The sequence below is a fragment of the Cynocephalus volans genome, chromosome 9 (assembly GCF_027409185.1).
Source record: "Cynocephalus volans isolate mCynVol1 chromosome 9, mCynVol1.pri, whole genome shotgun sequence".
NCBI classification, from domain to species: Eukaryota; Metazoa; Chordata; class Mammalia; order Dermoptera; family Cynocephalidae; genus Cynocephalus; species Cynocephalus volans.
The window spans coordinates 60,760,292-60,774,326 of NC_084468.1; the positions used below are offsets into that span (position 1 = coordinate 60,760,292).

At 37.7% G+C, this 14,035-nt stretch overlaps 1 protein-coding gene across 1 annotated transcript in view; it reads left to right on the plus strand.

The window, feature by feature from the left end:
* SLC4A4 (solute carrier family 4 member 4) overlaps positions 1-14,035 on the plus strand; it is a 355,627-nt gene that overhangs the window by 16,939 nt on the left and 324,653 nt on the right. The window lies entirely within an intron of this gene.

Below are 14,035 nucleotides of genomic sequence, written 5' to 3' on the forward strand. Positions count from 1 at the left end.
AGCAATAATTTAATTATACATTCATTTATTTCGAAGTTAGAACCCACAGCTTTCATCAGATTTTCAAAAAGTTCATGGCCCCCAAAAGTTTAAGAATCATTAGCTTATAATGTCAAAATCTTATGTATGCTTACCTAAAAAGAAGCTTTCTACAATTTTAAGGATTTTGCTCAACTTCAGAAATCTAAAAACAGGTCATTGATAAGGAATAAAATCATTGTACAACAAGATTGAGTTCAAAAGTGCTTAAGGCTGAGTACAGCACTTGATAAATATGTATTAGACTTGACAAAGGTATAAGAAGATAAGCAAGAATTATCTAACTGGTTCTCAATTGACTGAGGGCCTGGGATTGAATATATGGGTTGAAATCTATGAATCATTTCACCCATGAAATTTACATTCATTTTGATTATTTTAATCAAAAATAAGAATAAAAAAGAGACGTTTCTGACCCTAGAGATTGGTTTGGGTTTCATTTCCTCTGCTATAGTTATCTACTGGAAGCAAATCATGTAGTGGTTAAGTATTCCATCTCTGACATCAGATTGGATGGTCCTATTGCTTTGCCACTTATGACTGTGATCTTGGGCAAGTCACTTGACATCCCTGTGCCCCCATCTGTAAAATAAGCATAACAATAGTACTGATCTCATAGGGTAGTTGTGGAAAATCAAATGCTGTAGTACATATTGAGGACAATACATGTCTCATGGTAAGGACTTAATAATTTTATAGTTACTTCTAAAGTGATGCCTGCTAATAAGTTAGATATCAGGGGCTGAAAGGACAGTGAGAAGAAATAAGATGTTGGCTGCATTACAAACCCTCCCTTGAACAAATGAGAATTGATGGTTTATATTATTGACACTAGCCTGAAGTCTCATGGAGATGTTTCATTTGGTTTAGTATGTTTAGACATGTGGACCTCCTGCATAGAATATTTCTAAGTTCATTAATACAGAACTATAAAAATTAAAAAAAATTGTAACCATGTGTGAAGATAAATTTATAGGATGTGCTTCTATATCCTTAAAAGAAAGTATATCTATAGGTACAAATCACTAGATTTTAAAACTAAATATGATTTTCCATCATTTGGTGGGTATTTAACTGTCTTTGTTTACAAAAATACTAAATGAAGGTCACTGTGAAATGCACTTTAAAATGTTGAAATGAAGATCCACTTTAATCAGAAATAACATCAAGATGAATATAATCCAGTTTGATTTGCATTCAGAAATCTAGGTTGTTTCTAATATTGTCCAGTTGAATACTGTGTGTCAAAATTAATTGTTCATGTGAAGTTTTGTGCCAGAAAAAAGGTTGTTTTTATGTCTACTTGATTTTCTTCAAAACTTAAATAATTTTTAAATCAGAAAATAATAAATCAAATAAATGTTGTTATTTTAAAAATTCAGATAAAAATAAAATGTGAAAATCAGATCATTAAGTACATAAGCGTAGATAATGATCTTTCTGCAGTGGTGAAGGATGCTTTGGAAGAGAGGAATTGAAACAAAATTTGCTACTTCACATTCTCCCTCTTGAATTACTTAATGGTCTTCCAAACAACTTTGTATTTCTAAGAACTGCATGAAGTCTTATTTTTTTAATATAGAAAAAAATTAGCACTTGAGTTCTATTTTGTTTTTCTCCATTTACATTTGAGTTTAATTAACTTTTGGAAAGCTTCCCTCTTTTGAGAAATTAAAATAATATTATATAATGTTTTATTACAGATATCCAGATATATTATCGGCTAATCATATCTCCAGGACTAAAATAATTATTAGAAATATGATTTTACACAGTTTTTCACATTAAATTTAAAAGACTGTCTGAGGTATATTAGAGTATGCAGAAGCAAACTTGGTTCCTTTTTTTTTTGTACTAAATTCTCATAATCTTATTTAATAATTATAAATTATGGGATTTTTTTTTTCCTGTTGTGGTCTTTGTTTTTATTATTATCATCTGGACTGTTCTATTTTAAATCACCTTCCTGTTTGTGATTGTATGAAATGCAAGTTAACCTAATTAAGTTGGGTTCTGGGATGCTTGAATCAGGTTCCTAGGCCATTTGTATCACGTCTTGAAGAACTACATGTATTCAGATGACCCTCACTTGAATCTAGGGTAATCCCTGAGCCATGACGAAAGGTATGACATGATATAAGGATTTCTCAGTTTTTTCCTCCAGTTTCCAGACTTGAAATTGGCTAGTATTAGTGGAAATATTTGGTTAGGAGAAGCGATTTTGGTTACACCAGAAACCTGATCTTTAAATTGGTTCTGTACTCTTTCTGCAATGCCAAAACTCTTCAGAAAATCCATGTCAAACTTCTTTTCCTTTAAGGTTTATTTTGAATAATCAGTAAGTATGGCATAAGTTACTGTACATGACACAGGCACATATTTCTTTATTTAAATTTTTTTTTATTGTAACATAGTTGATTACACATATCTGTGGGCTACTGAGTTGAATATCAATATGTATGCAATATGTGATGCTCAAATCAGGACAATTTGTATATTTTATATTATAAAATATAATAATTTTTTGTGGCCCTTTACCAATTTCTCCTTTACCCCTTCCCTCCTTCCCACTTCTGGTAACCTCAGTTCTGTTCTCTCCTTTTGAAAGGTCAACGTGTCATTGTGATATATCTTTGCACATATTTATTTTTCAATGCTTGATATAATGTGCAAATCAAAAGTACCCCCTACATTATTGGACACAATATGCTATGTCTTTAACTTTTGAAATTAACAGTGGTATTTTTATTTAATAGTTATCTATTGTTTTGAGCACTCTCTTAGGATCTTTGAGAAAGAAGCAGTATGGCCCGTATCCATCTTGAGGTCTAACAGCCTATTGGGGGGAGACAATTCAGACACATTTATCAAACAGCATACTACAAAGATGTTATAAGAACAGGTTCAAGTGTGGAGGGTAAGTGAGGTTCACAGGTGCTGAGGCAATTGAAACCTTTCTCTTTTCCTTTTTCTTTCTTCTTTTGAACACTACACTTGAATCAGATAATAAAGATGCATCATAAATATGGGTTCCAGTAAGCTCTGTGTGATGCATTTTGAGTATTTTCATTTTATTCTTGCAACTTCCTTCAAAATATTACAAACATTTCAGCCTGTTAGTACTGCTCTGCAGTTACGTGTGATATAGACTCAACTTGCTTACTCTCCAATTATGCTTTCACCCAATAAGTAAGTATTGTGGGAAACCTGCATTTTACAGTTGGCTAACTTTTCTGTCAGGGTTAGTTATGCCAATTTAAAATGTCTTTGGTAATGACAAAAATTATGGCTGCCTGAAAATGGGAAAAATAAATTATGATTTGTTCTTGGATTAACTATTAATTTACACCTTTCAGGAGATTCCAGTATTTTATTTTATTCCATTATTATTATTATTATTTTGTATGTTTTTTTGGAGAAGATGTTCCAGTGCTTATGTGATTTATATCCAGTTTCCTAAGGTGTTTGGCCATGAAAGTCTCTGAGAATTGAACATTTATACATTTTTGGGGGGAGAACTCTGTAACCATATTTGTCTTTTTCTTTTCTTTTGCTTCTTATTTTAGCGACCTGTCTTTTGAAGCCTGCTTTGCCAGCAATGGTAGGATGTTTCTGGGGCTCTTTGTAACTGCCAGCATGGAACCCACTTGAGTGCCTGTCTGAACTCACTTGGATGTTGGCCTGAGCACACCTGGGTGCCAGCCTATGCACTGTTAGTGTTCCAGGGACAGTCATTGATTGCTTGCTTTGGGCAAGCAGATACTGCAAACCTGGAATCCTTAATTTCCTAGATAGTTAGCAAGGGTATAGTAAACATTATCTTTCTTTTTGGCTGTTGAATAGCCATTATTTGATTTAAGGAGAAGTCATGACACTTACACAGTCACTGTCAAAAGATGTAATGACTTAAACGTACTCAGTAAATTGCTAGAGCCAAAGTGACAGTTGCCGGAAATGTTGAAGGAGTTTAGTGTCCTCTTTGAGCAAGTTTAGTCTGTAGTCAATGTATGTGTGTGTTACAATGAATAATGATTAGTAATTTCTTATGGTTGTTTCTCACAAAGGAACATATTATTTGTGATCTCTCTCTGTTTTTCTATTCCTCCTTTCACTCCCCACCCCTAACCCAAGCAAAAGCCTAGGAAAATCAGCCCAACTAAGCGGAATGTTTTCTTCTTGCTGCTGGGAATGCTGTGTTTGTAGACAAGAAGGTCATAGGGAATATCTCTAAGTCTTGAAAACGTATATTTCTTAGAGTTCAGAGCTATGTAAAATGATCTGCTTATGTGTCTTTCTACCTCAGTAGCCTGTAATCTCCTCCACGAAGTGGCTGTATCTTACTGCTTTTCTATGTCCCCAGTCTTTGGCATGAACTGACACAGAGTAGGTCCTCGATAAGAAGTTGTCCAAGTGTGCTGAACTGGAGATACACAACTGCAGTTATAAAGGTGAAAAGTGGCAGAGAAATGGTATTTGATATTCAAAAGTCCCAAAGAATTGCCTGAAAAGTCTGAACAGACTTCAAACCAAAATATGACAAAGAAAACTCATGTTCAGAATGTTTTTCTTTGTAATTCATCTTGGGAACATTTATTCACTTGCACGTCCACGTGGTTTTTGCATTGCTTTCAGATGATATCTCTGTATGCCAGGGGGACTACATCATATACTTTTACCACAAAAAACACTCTTACAAAAACAGTTTATCTTTTTATAATTACCTCCCTCTTTTCCTTTGCTTACTCCTACAGATTTTGGGCTTTGGCTGGTGATTTTAGAAAGAGTTATCATTTATTTGCTTCAATGTTATAAATACCATGATTGTCCTATAGTACTATACACTGGTAAATTTAGATCTGTAATTACCATGCTTTACTTAAATTACAGAAGTTTTAATATATCACCTCTGAAACTCCAAACAATTTGCAAAATTAAAACATCAAAATGGTACATGATAGCTTACACTCTTCCTGAGGTTCTTTTACCAGGGGAATAGAAAGATATTTTAGGTCTATAACATAAAGTATTAACAGTACATTTCTGTCCAGAGTTGGGATCCAAAGGACAAAGCCACACTGGGGCTGGTGAACCATGGGATGTGAAAATATGAGGCAGAGGTTGAGACTGGATGGATGAGATGGTGGTGGGCCATATTCCAGAACGGCAGTGACATTGCCTGTGTGTGTGCATGCCTGTGTGTGTGCATGCCTGTGTGTGTGCATGTGTGTATGAATAGGATACTAGGTTCAGTTTTGGGCATGCCAGGTCACATTCAAGAAACTGGGATGGGATAGATACTAGGGAGCCAAGGAGAGTGATTGCGATGAGGCTGAAACTCCTCTGATGCTGGGGAAAGGTATCTAAAAATGAGAGAACTAAGTACGTGACCTGATGATATCTCCGAATTCTGTATTATTCTTTGTGCATATGCTGCTGACTTGCATGTATTTGTACCTTCCTTTATTCTCATTACTAGGAGGAATCCTGAATTTTGCCTCATAAAGTATTGGCCCATGATGCAGCTCTTGATGTGTTACAAGGAACTGGTAAAGCAGAAATAGGGGAGCCTATGTTTTTGCTTTTGGGACTGGAACCACAAGGAAGCTCTGCTTCCAAGCTGGTGGGCTTGAAGGCAGGGTCTTCTTTTGCTAATACCCAGGCCCATCTTATTGTGAGGTATTGAGTTTTCACTGCACACCAAGTAAACAGTCATTTCTGTGGCTGTTGTTATGATCATGCATCTTACTGTATGTAGATAAATACAGTGAGAGATGAAAAGGTGAGAAGGAAATCTTCCTGATATGGACTGAATGTTTGTGTCCTCCCAAGATTCAAATATAGAAGCCTTAATCACCAATGTGTGTTTGGAGCTGGGACCTTTGGGAGGTTAATTAGGTCATGAGGGTGGAGCTGTCATGAGTGGGATTAGTGCCCTTGTAAGTGAGGCCTGAGAGAGATGACCTCTCTTTTGGCCATGTGAGGACACTGTGAGAACACAAGCCAGGAAGAGTATCCCCACCAGGAACTGAATAGGCTGGCAGCTTGATCTTGGACGTCCCAGTCTCAGCACTGTGAGATACAAATATCTGTTGTTTAAGTCACCCAGTCCAGGGTGTTCTGGTATAGCAGTCTGAGCAGGTTAAGGCACTCCCTTTTCTCTGCTCCATACTCAGGCTGTCCCCTTGCAATATCTTTGTGACTGTTCAGTAGGCACTCATATGTCAATTGTTTTTTTGTGTCATGGCCCCCAGGTACCCAAACGTCCTGGGGTTTTGTGACTGATCTGTGTGGAGAACTGAACCGTGTGGGGCCTTCACATTTGGCATTAACTGATCCTGTACTGAGGGGTGTACAAGTACCCCCAGCTGAGGCTCCTCACTTGGTTTACACAGCCTTGTATACAGTACTTCAGAAAGTGTGTCATCCTCAGCCTGGGATGATGCTGGCTAACAGCTGTTAGAAAAGTTATGGCCCTGTGGGGAGGGAAGAGGATTGATGGGGAATGGTTATTGGAGCAACTTCACCTACATTGTTGATTTTCCAGGCTGTTAGAATTTACTGATCAAGAAAGTTAGTGAAATGACAGGTTCATTTACTAATGCTTCTGAATCTTTTTCATGTCATGGAATGCTTAGTAAATAATAATATTTATACGGCACATTGGGTAAATGTCTAGACATCCTGTGGCTGGAGGTAACCATTCTGGGGCCCTGCCTGTGCCTGGCCCTGCCTGGTGGCTCCCAGGAGTGAGGGGATGGACATCTCAGCCCACCTGTAACCTATTCCCAAAACTGGCTGGGAATCATCAAAATTCACAGTTGATATTTAGCAGCTTTATCCAGTGAAATAAATTCTATACTGGGAGCTTGGATTATGATTTTGCTTCTGCTGTGATTTCCTTGTGAACTTATTATACTCTTCTGTCTGAATTGTCTGATCTCTAAGCTAGATTCAATATGATACCTATCTTCTTATTAGTTATTAGGTGTGTTAAGAAATAAACAAATTATGTGAAATTCTTTGTCTCGAAAGTAATACCCTGTGCTATATTACAGTCGTTTCACAAAACTTTGAACGTCATTTAGTCTGTCCTCCTGTCCTCTACTCAGTCTTGTTGATTGTACAGGTAGACTAAAACATCACAGATGGGCTTGTTTTTTCTGAATTCATTAATTTGCTTTTGGCTGCTTTTTTGGTTTACTAAGAACTTTGTATTCTGGTCCTGTCCAAGGTGCAGATGGTTATGTTTTCAACCTTATTGTCATAATAGCACCCATTTGAAATAATCCATGCCCTGCTCTCAATTTCACCACTTTTAGCACCATTGATCTGGTTCCTCAGGAGGAGGTGATGCTTGTCCACTGAGACTCTGGGTCTTCTCTTCTAGCGAGGCTCCTTCTGCCTTGTTCCTTCCCCAGGTTCCTAAGGAGGGGGCAACATCAAAGGAACTCTGTGCCAGGCACATTCATATCCACTAAGGGAGAGGATGGGTTTTAAGAGTCAGACGGATCTGAGTGTGGAGTTTTGTCTTTCTTTCTTAGGCTTTGTATCCTCAGGCCATTCACCTGTGGCCCTGGGAGTCGGTTTCTTCCTGTGTAAGGTGGATCGTTGTGCAGAGCACAAGTGAACCATCCAAAGGACAGTAAACAGTGGATACATGACAAAGTATACATATAATTGTCATTATTGATAATTCTCTAGTGTCATACAGAGTCAGTTGCTTTACTAAACAAGAGATATTATTATTGCTTATCTATCAAGTTTGTCGTTTTCTATTTTAGGAAATCATTAGTTTCAGAAAATTAGTTCTTACTAAAGATATGTTAGTGAAGACTCTGGGATACATTTTTCCCCTTCTTTTCTTGCTTCCATCCCTTGGTCACTTCTATTTTAAATTTTTCTTTTATTCTGATTTAAAAAGATAGGCATGTGGGGTCATTTTCAAATTTTTTTCTGGTCATAAACATTACACAAGCAGGTCTGTGTTTCCTAGGGTGACCACCTTTTAAAAATATCCTACTGGCTTGTTTCCAGTTCCCAGCCATGTTCCCTGTTCCCAGTCAGTCCTCTGAGTATTATCAACAAGTTGGGAAATTTGACCTCTGGTAGATCAAGAGGTACATGCTTGATGATTTCTTTACTTGATGCCCCTGAACTTTATATAACGTTTACAAGAGGGAAGTTTCTCTTGTCCTTTATTCCTAGCTTCCACCCTAGGACTAAAAAGCTTAGAAAAGACTTTGGAAGAACCACCTGGTTATTCCTCTTATTCCGTGCAGAGGAGGCAGCATGGCATGCAGACACTGGAGTGAGACAGAGTGGGTTTGAATTCCCTCTCTGCCGGTTGCTAGCAAGGTGACCTTTATGAACTTGTGTCTGTCTGGGAAAAATTAAGGACTCTGTTGCATAATAATACTAGCTTCTATGTGTGTTGATGGCCAGCTCTATGCCAAGTACCTATCATGCAGGGTGTTTTTGTATATATTACCTTATAGCTTCACCACAGTTGAGCAATGTAGGTCTTACTAAGCCCATTTTTCAGATGAAGAAATTGAGACTTAGAGTTAATAACTTGAATTGCATTTGTTTTATAAAAATTTTTTACTAATTTTCTTAAATTGTATGAGTGGGACAGGGTCACGAGAATGAGAACTGGACAAGAAATGGCACTTTCGATTTGCCTAGACATCAAAGCTTATTTTTTTTAAGTAGCGTAATCCTTACTGAGACTGAATAATAAGCTGTTTCTACTAATGAAGGTGCCGACAGTTCTAATGACAAAATGATGCGAATCAATAGCATAATGAAGCAATAAATGATTTGGCTACTAACAAAATGGCATTTCTATAGCTTGTGAGTACTTTTTATCAGTAGGTACTTATGATATGGTTGCCTTTCAAAGACCATTGTAAACAAAAATGATTCTGTGACTGTAACAGAAATGGGTAGGTCTCAGCTGGTCATCTCTTCCATTTGGCATGAGTGCCATCATATGCACTTAGCTGGCCTTTTCTGGTTGACTGTTGGTTGTACAGAACTGTAATCATGCACAGGAAGACTTACAAAATGCTCTGAGGTTTCCATTGAGGCTGGAATGTGGTAGTGACAGTCTGACGTGCAGTTTTTGGCTCTTTTTCCTTTTCAGCTTGGCTGTAACTAGTAAGCCGGGAGGACTGTGAAAGTTTAAACAAACGGAGATTGGAGGGAAAGTAATCTTAACTTCTTCAAAGACTTTTCTTGGCCAAAGGACTTTTCTGATATTTAAATGAAGAAATAATTCTTCCTTTTAAACTAGTGGCTTGTGAAATTGATTCAAGTTGGTAATAGTTCACAAACAAGTTCCAAATCTCCAGAAAAAAGGTGTTATGACACTGAACAGATCTTTAAGAACTGAGTGATGTTTGGCTTTGGTCTTTAGCTCTCTGTGTTTATCCAGATAACTAATTTTTGAGATAAGGAGAAAAGTAAATGCAAAACGTTGATTTAGACTATATGTGTATGTAATTTCTTCTTAGAGTAAGTTTGTCTCAAGAGATTATGGTTAATTTTATTTGTGATTATCTATTAGAGGTAACGCTGGTATTTATCCTTTAATTTCAGTTAGATAACTTTTTTAACCAAATGCATACACTTCCACCTTCTTTTTGGAATTACTATGTGTTTATTAATTAGTTGTTTGAAACTCAAAATATATTTCCCCGTAGAAAGTGCTATTAGAATGATGCTTAGGGTTTCAGTTCCATTAAAGCCCATACAAGTCTATCTCATCCATAATGTATCTAAAACACTAGCATTAGCTCTATGATGTTATAATTAGCTATTAGCTAATAATCTATATGAGTTCTTAGTAGCTGTGTGACCTTGGCAACTTGCTTACATCGTTAAGTCTCAGTATCATCATCTATAAAATGGGGGTAATAATAGAACTTACTCCATGGGCTGGTAGTAAGTTTTAAATAATTCACATAAGGCACTTATTATATTAGCACCTATTGTTACTATAATTTGGCTACATTTTCAGTAAGTAGATTTTTGTGCATTGGTCGTGGAACCTAACCAACAAATGTAATATTATTTCTGTGGGGAAAGTAGGTATCCTGTGTTTGGCAAAAAGGAAGTATGGTGTTACTAGGAACGTCCTTTTTCGTCCTTTCCCTTGTACCATGCCAATGTCTAGTGATAGAAGGGACTGTGTCAGTTTCTTGATAGTTTTAGTTCTTCCAGGATTGCAGGAAAGCTCCCTGTCTTATGCAGAGACAGCATAGATTTTTACAGGCAATCCTGACTTTCAAAGGTTCAGCTTTCATACACACTATGCTATGATATATAAGAACCCCCATAAATCACCTTTCGTTTTCTGCTTTTGTACTTCTGTAGGTCAGCTAAGGAGTGGAGGGACATTTGCAGGGAATTCAGGGTGGTGTTGCACACGAGCCTGCAGTTCAGTTTGGTTGGCTTCACCAGGTTTATTTGTGCCTTAATGTGTGTTGCTGCAAATATTTGAATGCTCTGTTGCATTTTGCACAAATGAGGGGAAAAAATAAAAATGCTGTTGTTCATGCTAAGAAACACAGGACTCTTAAGCTTTGTTTTGTTTTGATTAAGATGAAGAGCGTTAGGCATGCCAAAGCTAGTCAGGTATTCATTAGATGAGCGCCTGTGTATTAAGATATGAAGGGAAAGAAAAAACAATAAAGATGCTGAAATGCTTAATATACACTTTTATTTATTATGTCTAAAGTGAGGGATATGGTTGTGGGTTTTACAAGTTTTTAATTCTTTGGGAACAAACCATCTTTATAACGTGAATATATTTGTTATGACTTTTGTATTCACACATGTTTTCTGGAATGCATTGGACATAAGAGAAGAAGGAGACATCGGATAGTTTTAAAGTTTTTTTAGAAAAACTTTTTATTTTGGAAAGTTTCAAACATGAACGAAAGAAGAGGGAGTAATACAGTAAACCCCCATATACCCATTTTTCAGCTTCAACAATTCATTACCCAGCTTTGACATGGTGCCAATCTTATTTCATATTCCTCCCTCCCCCCTTTTTTTGCTGGAGTATTTTATTTTTTTCAATTTTATTTTGTCGATATACAATGTGGTTGATTATTGTGGCCCATTACCGAAACCTCCCTCCCTCCACCATCTCCTCCCTCCCACCCAACAATGTCCTTGCTGTTTGCTTGTCCTATCAACTTCAAGGAATTGTAGTTGTTATGTCTTCTTCCCCCTCCCGGTTTTTTTTTTTCTGTGTGTGTGTGAATTTATTTATTTATTTTTAGCTCCCACCAATAAGTGAGAACATGTGGTATTTCTCTTTCTGTGCCTGACTTGTTTCACTTAATGTAACTCTCTCAAGGTCCATCCATGTTTTTACAAATGGTAGTATTTCATTCGTTTTTATAGCTGAGTAGTATTCCATTGTGTAGATGTACCATATTTTCCGTATCCACTCATCCGATGATGGACATTTGGGCTGGTTCCAACTCTTGGCTATTGTAAAGAGTGCTGCAATGAACATTGGGGAACAGGTATACCTTCGACTTGATGATTTCCATTCCTCTGGGTATATTCCCAACAGTGGGATAGCTGGGTCGTATGGTAGATCTATCTGCAATTGTTTGAGGAACCTCCATACCATTTTCCATAGAGGCTGCACCATTTTGCAGTCCCACCAACAATGTATGAGAGTTCCTTTTTCTCCACAACCTCGCCTTTGCTTGAATATTTTAAAGCAAATCCTATATCATAGCATTTTAGCAATTAATACTTCAGTGTGTATTTTTAAGAAATAAAGATATTTTAAAAATGTAACATCAATGCCATTATCATACCTAATAAAACTTATAATAATTTTTTAGTACCGTTTAATACCCAATTAACATTCAAGCTTCCTTTATCATCTCAAAAAAAGTTTTTTAAACAGGTGATTTGTTTGGACCAAGATCTCAATCTACCCATTGCATTTGATAGTTATGTCTTGTAGGTGGCCTTTTGTCTACCAGAATGTTTTTAAATTGGGGAGTAGCATTTTTCTGCAGTGTAGTCCACTCTTCTACATGCAAACAAGTCACTAGGGCCAAAGAAGCATTTATTCCATCCTTATGCAAGGGATGACTTGCACTCAGGGCATTTCCCCCCAAAATGCAATAGGTATAACTATGAAATTTGCAATCTTCTTATGTCCTTTTGCTCTCTTAAAATTAATCCAGAAAACTCGCAGTTAAAAACAACTCTAAATGTATTTCTTTACAATTTAAAGTATAAATTTGAATCATGGGTGTTAAAAAACCACCAACAAATCAATTCCTTGCTATTCTCATGACACGTATATATTAATCGTCTGTTTCGGCATCTTCTAACACTGAGCATTGACATCCCTGGGGCAAATTTATTTAGGCGAGGATTCAGGTGGCAACTACTTCAGTCATGAACTTCAGGGCTGGTTTGGCAGAAGTCAGCAAAGATTATGTTGAGGAATTAATGCCAACTGGCCTTTGTCATGAGCACCGACACATTGTTCAGCATCTTCCCAAGGCTGAAGTCAACGTGAAGGTGCTGAACACTGGGGATAAAGATTTTTAAAGTGTGTCGGTCCATTCTTGGATCTGCAGAGGGAGGATTGGATCAGGTTCTGGAAAGTTGCTTAGGACGCTGACTCAGCAGATCCCACCTGTCGCCTCTGTGCTACCCTACCTGTGGCCCCTGAAAGACTTTCTAAGTAAGTTCCAGGAAGTACCTTAATGGAAATGTTTATATAATGACAAAGACTGAAAAAGTAAAGAAGACTGTAAGCTTGAGGAAATGTCACTCTGCTGCTCAGAACCCTCTGGTGGCTTTCCATTTGTCCAGAGTAAATGGCAAGAGCCCTTACAGTAGCCTCCCAGACCCTGCGCAACCTGCTTCTCCCTGACCTTTACCTCTCTGACCTTATCTTTTACTCCTTGCTTGCTGTGATCCAGCCACTGGCCTCTCTCCTGCCTCAGGGCCAAGAATGTGGCAGGCGCTCTCCTGCCTTAGGGCCTTTGCATCTGCTCTTCCCTGGCACACACACCAGGCTCACTTTCCTCACCTCCTTCAGGTCTTGGCTCAGCTACCACTCAGTGAATGAGCATTTCCTAACCACCTATTTAAAACTGCACCCCTCCCTAGTCCCACCAATAGTCCCTAAATCTCTTCCTTCATTCCTTTTTTCCATTACACTATCACCTTTTAGCATATTATACAACTGACTTTTAAACTTTGTGTGTTGTCTCTTTCCCACCATGGATTTATACTTAGTGCCTAGAATAATGCCTAGTCATAGAAGACACTCAAAAAATTGAATAAACGAATGAGTAGATGAGTTAAACTCTGGAAAATTGGATCATGAGTATACACAGAGAGATACCTTGGGGAAAATGAAGGATAAATTTTGAAGAGCTTTGTGGAAAGAGACATTTTGGTAAGGAACATAGGCTGGAGAAGAGCCCCTTTAATGTTCAGGTTGGAGTGAAGTTTATGAGATCAAAGTTGTTTTCATGCATAGTAGTGGAGCCCACATGGTGTGAATGCACTCTTCTGGCCTTTGATGCGGTAGATCTTTGGCATGTGTGAATCTAACAATTGTGATTTCAGCAATTTGCTGGCAGCCCTGCAGGGGCACACCACAAAGTGGTTTGTGCTTTTGTAGAGACCCCTGTGGTGAGTCCCTGTGCCAGTGGTGAGCCCAGACTGAGCCTGGCCAATGGAAATTATATGCTACAGTGATATTTGTGAATTTGGGCACTTGCAAAATGGGCTGGGGGAGGGGATGTTGCATGCGAGTCAGAGGTCTTTATATTCTTTAGGTATTCTGGTGAGTCTTCTAGTTCACTAAAGACCTGTTTGTTATTTGGGATCCTAGGTCCTAAAGAGTTTTGAATAGATCGATCAAATTAGCTAAATAGAGGCAGAATGACATTTAGTGGGAAAGAGGACAGACTTTGGAGCCAGACCTCCTGGGTCA